The sequence below is a fragment of the Kogia breviceps genome, chromosome 1, assembly GCF_026419965.1.
Source record: "Kogia breviceps isolate mKogBre1 chromosome 1, mKogBre1 haplotype 1, whole genome shotgun sequence".
NCBI lineage: Eukaryota > Metazoa > Chordata > Mammalia > Artiodactyla > Physeteridae > Kogia > Kogia breviceps.
In genome coordinates, this window is record NC_081310.1 from 67,052,641 (window position 1) to 67,060,375 (window position 7,735).

The 7,735-nt window shown below is 51.6% G+C and overlaps 1 protein-coding gene across 4 annotated transcripts in view; it reads right to left on the reverse strand.

Annotated features, from left to right (window-relative positions):
* ATP2B4 (ATPase plasma membrane Ca2+ transporting 4) overlaps positions 1-5,224 on the reverse strand; it is a 93,008-nt gene extending 87,784 nt beyond the window's left edge. For all 4 annotated transcript variants that reach the window (XM_059038211.2, XM_059038255.2, XM_059038237.2 and 1 more), the window contains exon 1: positions 4,786-5,224. The gene's annotated coding sequence lies outside the window, so the exon portion shown is untranslated. The remainder of the gene's footprint in view (positions 1-4,785) is intronic.
* Between the last annotated feature and the right edge of the window lie 2,511 nt (positions 5,225-7,735).

A 7,735-nucleotide genomic window follows, 5' to 3' on the forward strand; every position in this document is an offset into this window, starting at 1 on the left:
ACTCAGTAATAAAAAGGAACACACTCCTGAGACACACAAGAACATGGGAAGATCTCAACTGTGTCATGCTGAGTGCAAGTCAGACACAAAAGACCACATCCTGAGCAATACCATCGACAAGATGTTCAGGAAAGGCAAACACCGTGGTTCAGTATCTCATGGCGGTGGTGATTATATGATGATCACTTTTGTCCAAGCTCATAGAACTGGACACCAAAAAGTGTGACTTTTACCACACAGGAATGGTTAAAAAGTGAATAAATTTGTTAAAAGGATATTTAAAGAAAAATATTGTAAGACTATTACAGATATGTCTTAAAGAATCACCTTGTGCACACGTTTTTATATTTGTGAATGTGCATTTTCTGGATAAATTTCTAGAAATAGGATTGCTGGGTAAATGCACATGTTGTTTTGTTAGATGTTGCTCACTTGCTCTCCATAGGGGCCGTACTAATTTGTACCCCTGACGTTGATTTTGCAACCTAGGTGGAAGATCATAGCAAGATGCTAGGAAGTGTTCTGAGCTGAGAGTTACCCTGAGCTTACCTGAGAGTCCTTAACCTCCCCACCAATAGACACACTACCCCAAGCTCCCTCTGTCCTAGAGATCCAGCAAGAAGGCAAAAGCAAAGGAATCTCACGGATTTCATTGCAGTCCATCTCCCTGAGTTATCCCAAAGATTTCTCTACTTAACTTGGGAAAACAGAGCAGAGAGAAATGATGAGGCAGAAGGCTGCAGACAGAGAAGAACTAGACTGAGGAGAGTCCAAATTGAGGGAGGGACCCTCGCCCCTTGACACCTATGTTCTCACCTCCCTTTTCTCTCCTTTGGCCTCTCTGCTACCCCCCTCTCCCAACACAAATTGCCTCCAAAAACTCCTCCCCTGACTGGGAGTCCTTGGCTCTGGTTCTAACTAGGTCCTGCCTGGTTTCCCTCCTCAGCCTGCGTTTATGTGGGCTGAACACAGAGGACTGGCTTAAGGTGCAGGCAGAAGTCCCTGTCATTTCTGTTTTAACATGTGCAGAGGAAATAAGTCAGTGGAACAAGAATGGCTCATACAAGGGAAAGAGGAAAGAGGAGACAAAGAGAGATGCTGGGAGAGGAAGCAGAGTACAAAACATTCCACACAAGCCTTTTGGACTCCAGCCCCGGGGCCAGCTTTATTCCTCTGACCCATTCTACAGAAGGGGGAAATGAGTGGGGAAAGGATGTCACCCCAGTTGACTCTGTCCAGGTGTTCTCCTTCCTTGTGACCCAGAGACCTTGCCTTTCTCATCTCTCCCTCCTTCTCACCTCGACCCACAAATACCAATCAGAGATGACAGAAGTCAATGAATGCATGTCTGAGGAGCAAGGAACTGGCTGGAAGAGAGCCCTGTCTCAGGGTAGGCTGGGGGCAAGAGGTCAGAGGGCAGGAAGAACTACTCCAGGAAGGCAGTGAGGCCTAGGGTAGGGCATTCCTCTTCAAAGTTAAACCAAATACCTGTGTCAACCTAAGCCAAACATGATTCTTAAGGTCCTGGGACCAAGAATGAACAACCTCCTTTCCTCCCTCCAAGGCTTTGGTGGATCTGGAATGCCCTAGATGGGCAGACCTTATCCCTTTCTCTGGGTGCTGGGTCCAGGGCCAGGAGAATAGAAAAAAAGAGAAAAGGGCCCATGGGGGTTGCTGAGAGAAGCTAAATTCTTGAATAAGAGGCAGTTTCCTGTGTAATATTTGAATTGCTGGGTCAGTGCTGGGCTGAGTGGCCCAGGACCCCTCTTCTTTTCAAGAGGCTGCGGTCAGAGTGGGAAAGAGTAAGGCTCCCCCTTACCCTTGCTCAGGGACCCCTGCGCCTCCCCCACACCACCTGACTTCTGGCACTCACACCTCGGGCAAACTGCGCCAGTTCTGCCCCTAACTGCGCCCTCCCTTTTTGACTTTCTTCTGACACCAAAAGCCGTAGAAATCCCACAAATCTGACTCAGCACTCCCTCCCACCATTACTGCGGGAGCAGGCTTTCCACCTTGCAGGGGGGAAACCGAAGACCACAGGGCAAGCTAGGAGTCAGCCCGGATGAGGTTGATCCCCAGATCTGCTGATTCCCAGATCCCCCAAAATGCCACCTCCTTCTTCCAACATTGACCAAGCGCCTAGATGCTAGGGATCCCAGAGGTAAAAACGAGCTGTGTTCCTTCGAGTTGACCTTGAATCCAGCCAGGGACACGGAGATGGTAACTGGTAGTGGAAGGAACCGAGGCTCAGCACGGCCCCAGACGCAGGAAACCTCCGCTCCAGCTCCGAGCGCCCGGTGCAAGGAGCACTCACATTCCAGCAGAGACCGAGGGTGGAGAGGCGCTGCAGGAGTGGCTGCGACCGGGCGTGGCCGCAGAGCCGCCGAGGGGAGGGGGCAGAGGGTGTGAGGCAGCACCGACCCCGCCCCGTGGCCCCGGCGGGAAGGGAGGGGGCTGCGGGGAGATCCTCCACACCGCTCCACCCACCCACGAGTCAAGGCCCCGGGACAGGCTCCTCGGTGCGCGCCCTGCTTCTCAAGGAGAAGTCCTCCCGAGCCTACCAGAATCTACCCCTAGTCAGAGCACTGAAAACGGGAAGGCCGGCTGCAGGAACGGTGGGATTATGGGCCCCCAGAATGGGAGGGCGCAGGCAGGGGGATGGCAGGCGGTGTGATTTCGGGGTTGTACCTCTGCAAGATGGTGGCAGGAAGGATGGGGCTCCCGGGCAGAAGCAACGAAATGGGTTCTCCTCCCTGGCTTTCTACAGAACCAAGGCATGGATCCTGTCATGGGTCCCCTGCCCGCTGGGTAAGGCCTCATTCCCTTCTCCAGCAGAATCTAGGGAGAGAGGAGCTGTCTGTCCTTGGGTGCAGGTGGTTCAGTCATCCAAAACCTCAGGATGAAAACTGGTTCCTGTTGCTTCCCGGCTCTCATTTCTGCTATCCTCCAATTCTTTTGCTTCCTTCTTTCCAGTTTCTAACCTCTTGCCTTTACCACTCTTCCAGCCAAACTAGCTGGGGCAGGGGTCAGGTGCTTCTTTTCCATGCACACCCCCCCCTCCCCAGCTTCGGTACAGGACCCACTTCATAGAGTACCCTTTACCCCTTCCCAGAGTCAGCTTCCCAAGGCCACCACCCCTAGCCAACCAGCGAGGGAACCCAGCTCCACAACTCTTCCTGGCTTCCTCCTTCTCTTAAACCTTCCCCCACCCAGCTCCTCCTAACCCGTTAGGTCCCTCTCCGTGGCCTGTCGCAGCCTAGGGTGACCCAGGTCTCTTCCCTTCCCTTCCTTCCTAGTAAAGAGGGCCTGGAGCTGAGGGAGCAGAAAGGGGGGGGGGAGGGGCTCCAAATAGGAAGGACCAGAAGGGGCAGCTCTGGGGAGAGGCTCAAGGAGGGAGAAGAGGATCTTAAGACTGCCTGCCAGACACCCTACCCAGAGGAGGAGGTAGCCTGGTAGAGTGGGATTTTACTTCCCCTCCCCCAGTGGCGCCAGTTGAGTGCCCGCCTATTTCTTCAGCTGAGATTCCCCCCCACTACCAGGCTGGCTGGCACCGACTGCAAGTTATTGTAAGTCCGGCAGGAATGCCCACGAGGGTACTGTCTCTGGCCAGCAGAGTGCCCACTCTCTCCCAGGATGTGGTTAGCCACTCTCGCATCCCCCACACCCTGCAAGAGAAGAGTGGTGGATCCTTCAGTGAGATGGAAGAGTGTGTGAGGCTGGACTCATCTGGAAAGGATGCCAGCCTGCCTCTTCCACACCAAGAGCAAGCCAAGTGTTTGAGTGAGTATGTTTGTGGATAAAAGCAGGAGGGGCAATCCCAGCCTTAATTTATAGCTCTTCAGCAAGACAGCGCAGAGGCCCAGGATGCTCAGGGACCCTCCCAAGGATGCCTGTGGCCAACCCCCAACCACCAAACACTCACCAGCCCCACAGTCACCAGCCTTGAAATTGCAAACTTTCCAACTTCACCTCTTGTCCCCTTGGGAACAGCTATATATGGGGCGGTGCCCTCAGAGACACTCATACAGTTGGTTCTTGACTCTCCACACACACTCAAACAACAACCGAACAACAACGGTACGAGGGAACTCCCAGCTTTTTCCACGACTAATTATAGACGTGAAAGTCTGGGGATGTTTTGCAAGCGGTAGAGAGAAATTGCTGAGGTTTCTCTACAAAGCCAAGGAAATTTAATTTGTACATTCCCCTTCCCTACCCCCAACTTCTCCTAGCTCCTACCCTCCAGCCATCCCCCAGTGAGCCCCTCTTTCAGTCCCCACTGGTGTCCCTCCTTCCTGTTGAAGATTTCATACTCTTTTTTTTTTTTTTCCCGTTTTTCTTTGGTGCTTTCAAGAAAGGGAACAGACCCGGAAAATATTTTTGCAACAGTTTTCCATTCTGCGTCTCATTCCCAAGCCAAGGGGGAGGGGGAGGGCAGGAACGAAAGGGGGAAAACAAATGCTTTTTCCAAAAGCTCAATTTGGGTATGAAGAATACAGTCCCTCCACTTCCCTACACCCACAGCCCAGGAACGACAAAAACTGGGGGGGGTGGGGGGGCTGGAAAGGAGAAATCACTTGTTTGATTATATGGTTTCTAAGAACTGAATCTAGGAAGGAAATACAGTATTTGACAAATCTGTGCACACACACACACACACACCCTAAACCCAGTCGCAAGAAATATGCTAGTCAGAGGAAATTCAGGGAGTTTTAGAAGCCATTGAGAGGAAAGAAAGAAACTAAGTTTACAAATCAAGATTCAATTCATTTTCTGCAAGCCTACCTCTCTAGCAAAGATCCAGGCTTCTCCACGCGGGAATCTCCCTCAGGCTTTCCATGCACAGGGGTAGGGTGGGGGTGACCACCCACCGGTCCAATGTGGCAACCACGCCGGAGATGCTGGCTGGTCTCTTCTGCCTTTCCAGCCGCGACCAGGGAGTGGGCTGGGTCTCCTCCCCCGGCCCTCCCAAAGGGAAGGACCTCTCAGGTTTCGGGAAGGACCTCTCAGGTTTCTGGAAGGAAAGGGTGCAGGGGAGCTGGGCTGGTGTCTCTGGTCTTACTCTCCTCGGAGGGGTGGTTCCCCAGGAAGTTCGTGCCCCTTTTCAACCCCCAGCTTTAGACGGTTTCAACAGCAGAGCTTTCTTGAGAAAATGCTTGTCATGGCAACAGCTCCAGCCAACTCGGGCAGACTCTGGCTCAACAGCCCGGCCGGAGCTGGAGGAGAAAGGGGAGGAGCGAGAAACGGAACGGGGGTGGGACTTGGCGAGAGGCCAGACCATTACTCCACTGTTAAGGTGGCTCGATTGCGAGCTGCGGCTGCTTCCTGGTTTGTTTTAAGGCGGAATGGGGAAAGAAGGGGAGGAATCCTCTTTCCTGTGGAGTTTCCTCCCCGCCCTTTCTCACCCTTGTTGAAAGCAAAGTAGGGTGTGGGTGGAGCGGGAGTGGATGTGGGTGGCGGTATTCAACTTTTGCTGGGTGGAGGGAAAAAAGGAAGCTTCTGCAGGCGGTTGGCTTCCTGCAGCTCCTCTCAACCTCTTACTCACTTAGACCCAGGACCCAGAAACCCAAGGTGTCTGCGAAAACTTGGACTTCCCCTCCCACCCTCCTGCCCCTGTCTGAGTAGGGGGCCCACTGGAGAAGGCGAAAGCATTGCTTTGGATGCACACACCTGTTCACCGCTTTGCTTATACACACACATTAGTACACAGCCCTCACCCAGATTTCATACACACACTCTCCCAGGTCACATTTTGCTCTCTCTTGTCTCTGTACCCACATCCACAGTGCACGAAAATAGCTGCCTACTTTTTAAAAAATTATTTAATATTTATTTATTTGGCTGCTTCAGGTCTTCGTTGCAGCACGTGGGATCTTCGTTGGGGCAGATGGGCTTCTCTAGTTGCGTTGCGCAGGCCCCAGAGCGCGTGGGCTCAGGAGTTGTGGTGCATGGGCTTAGTTGCTCTGCGGCATGTGGAATCTTAGTTCCCCAGAGTTCCCTCGACCAGGGGTCAAACCCGCATACCCTGCATTGGAAGGCGGATTCTTAACCACTGGACCACCAGGGAAGTCCCAATAGCTGCCTACTTTTGAGCTCAACTATGTGTGGGCTATGGCACCAAAAGCTTTGTATACATGGTTTCTAATGCTCATGGCAATCTTGAAGGGTCTTATTGTCTTCATTTCAGAGTTGAGGAGATTGAGGATCAGTGACTCGCCCAAGATTACACACCTGGTAAATAACAGAGCAAGGATGCAAGACCAAGTCAGACTGACTCCAAAGCCTGTGTACTCTCCTGCACTTGTATCATGTTCCGGCACACATTTCCATTTTAGTTTGCACACACTCAGACATCCATGCACACTTATACGTAGACTATAAACTGTTATTCATACCCAGCAGCCACACACCCACCAGCATTGTGCAACAGTGCCACTCCTAGATTTTGCCTGAAAAATTCCTGCTTTCAGGTGCAAACATGCACCATCAACTGGTTCTCGCTGCATGTCTTCATTGACTGATATATTCCCACACTTACCTCAGCAGGTGCATACACACACACACACACACACACACACACACACTCATATGCTAATGGAAGGCAGGTTAACACAGTTGTAAACTATGCTGAGAGAAGGTGACTGGCCACAACTTCAGGGTTTGGGAAGAGACCTCTTTGACCCTCGCATCCTAACTCAACACCTCACACCACACCTGTCCTCCTTTGCCATCCGACCTCCCTACCCTGGGATGAACAACCATGTGCACATGGAGAAACAGAGTTGTGGATTAGACACAACTGGTTTCCCTCTGCCTATTAACACCCTTCCCAGTGTCCTAACACTGGGGTCCTTTCTTTCCTCTCTTTATTTTTCTATCCTAATATTTCTCAATAACTCATCTATGTCCTGTTTCTGAGCCAGGGAAAGTTAAAGAGACAAAAGTAAAGAAACTTTTTAGAGTGGTTGGGCTGGGCTCGGAACTCAGAGTTTCCTAATGTGGTGCTAGAGATTGCCTACTGCCATCTATTTTGGGAGCTGAATCCAAAATAAGCCCCTGTCTATCCTTGTGCCTCTCCTTTCCAGCCCAGCCCAGCAGATGGAAGGTTCCAGGGGTGTGGAGGGGAGTTTAGGGTCACCCTCTTTGGAAGCCATCATGGATTGTTTTCCAAGCTGTCCTTTTTTCCTAGGGATTGAAAGTCTCCTCCTCTTTGGCATTTAGAGGACACCAAAGGGGAGGTGTGCTCTCATTCACTCCCCGCCTCTCTCCCAACTCCTCTGGTCCATCCCACTCCACTCCCCAGGGCATTTCAGTGGAAGGACTGATGGCAGGGAGAGAGATGGTACCTTGTTAGAGTTTGGAAGGTCCTACCAAAATGTCCGTTTCAGGAGCCCAGATCAATTGTTGGGGAAGACAGGGCAATGAAAGGAAAGGAATCAGCAGAACAGAGCTTCAGATTTAATGGCTTGTCAGGCTCCCTGCGGATTGCAACAACTTGACATTTTAGTCCTCAGTGAGTGTCAGTTGCATCTTTATCATGAGAAAGGCAGTCTCTGAAATGGTGCTTTAAATGTATTAAAGTGTATTTTAAGCTTGTCTGCAGTGGCTGTGCGCAGAGGCCTTGCCTAACTGTTCTGTAAACTTGTCTTGGAGGAGTAACAATTTAGGCCAGATGTGTGGGCCCATTAAAGGAAGAGTCTGCTTTGGCCGCCTGGCATGTGGGGGCGGGGAAATG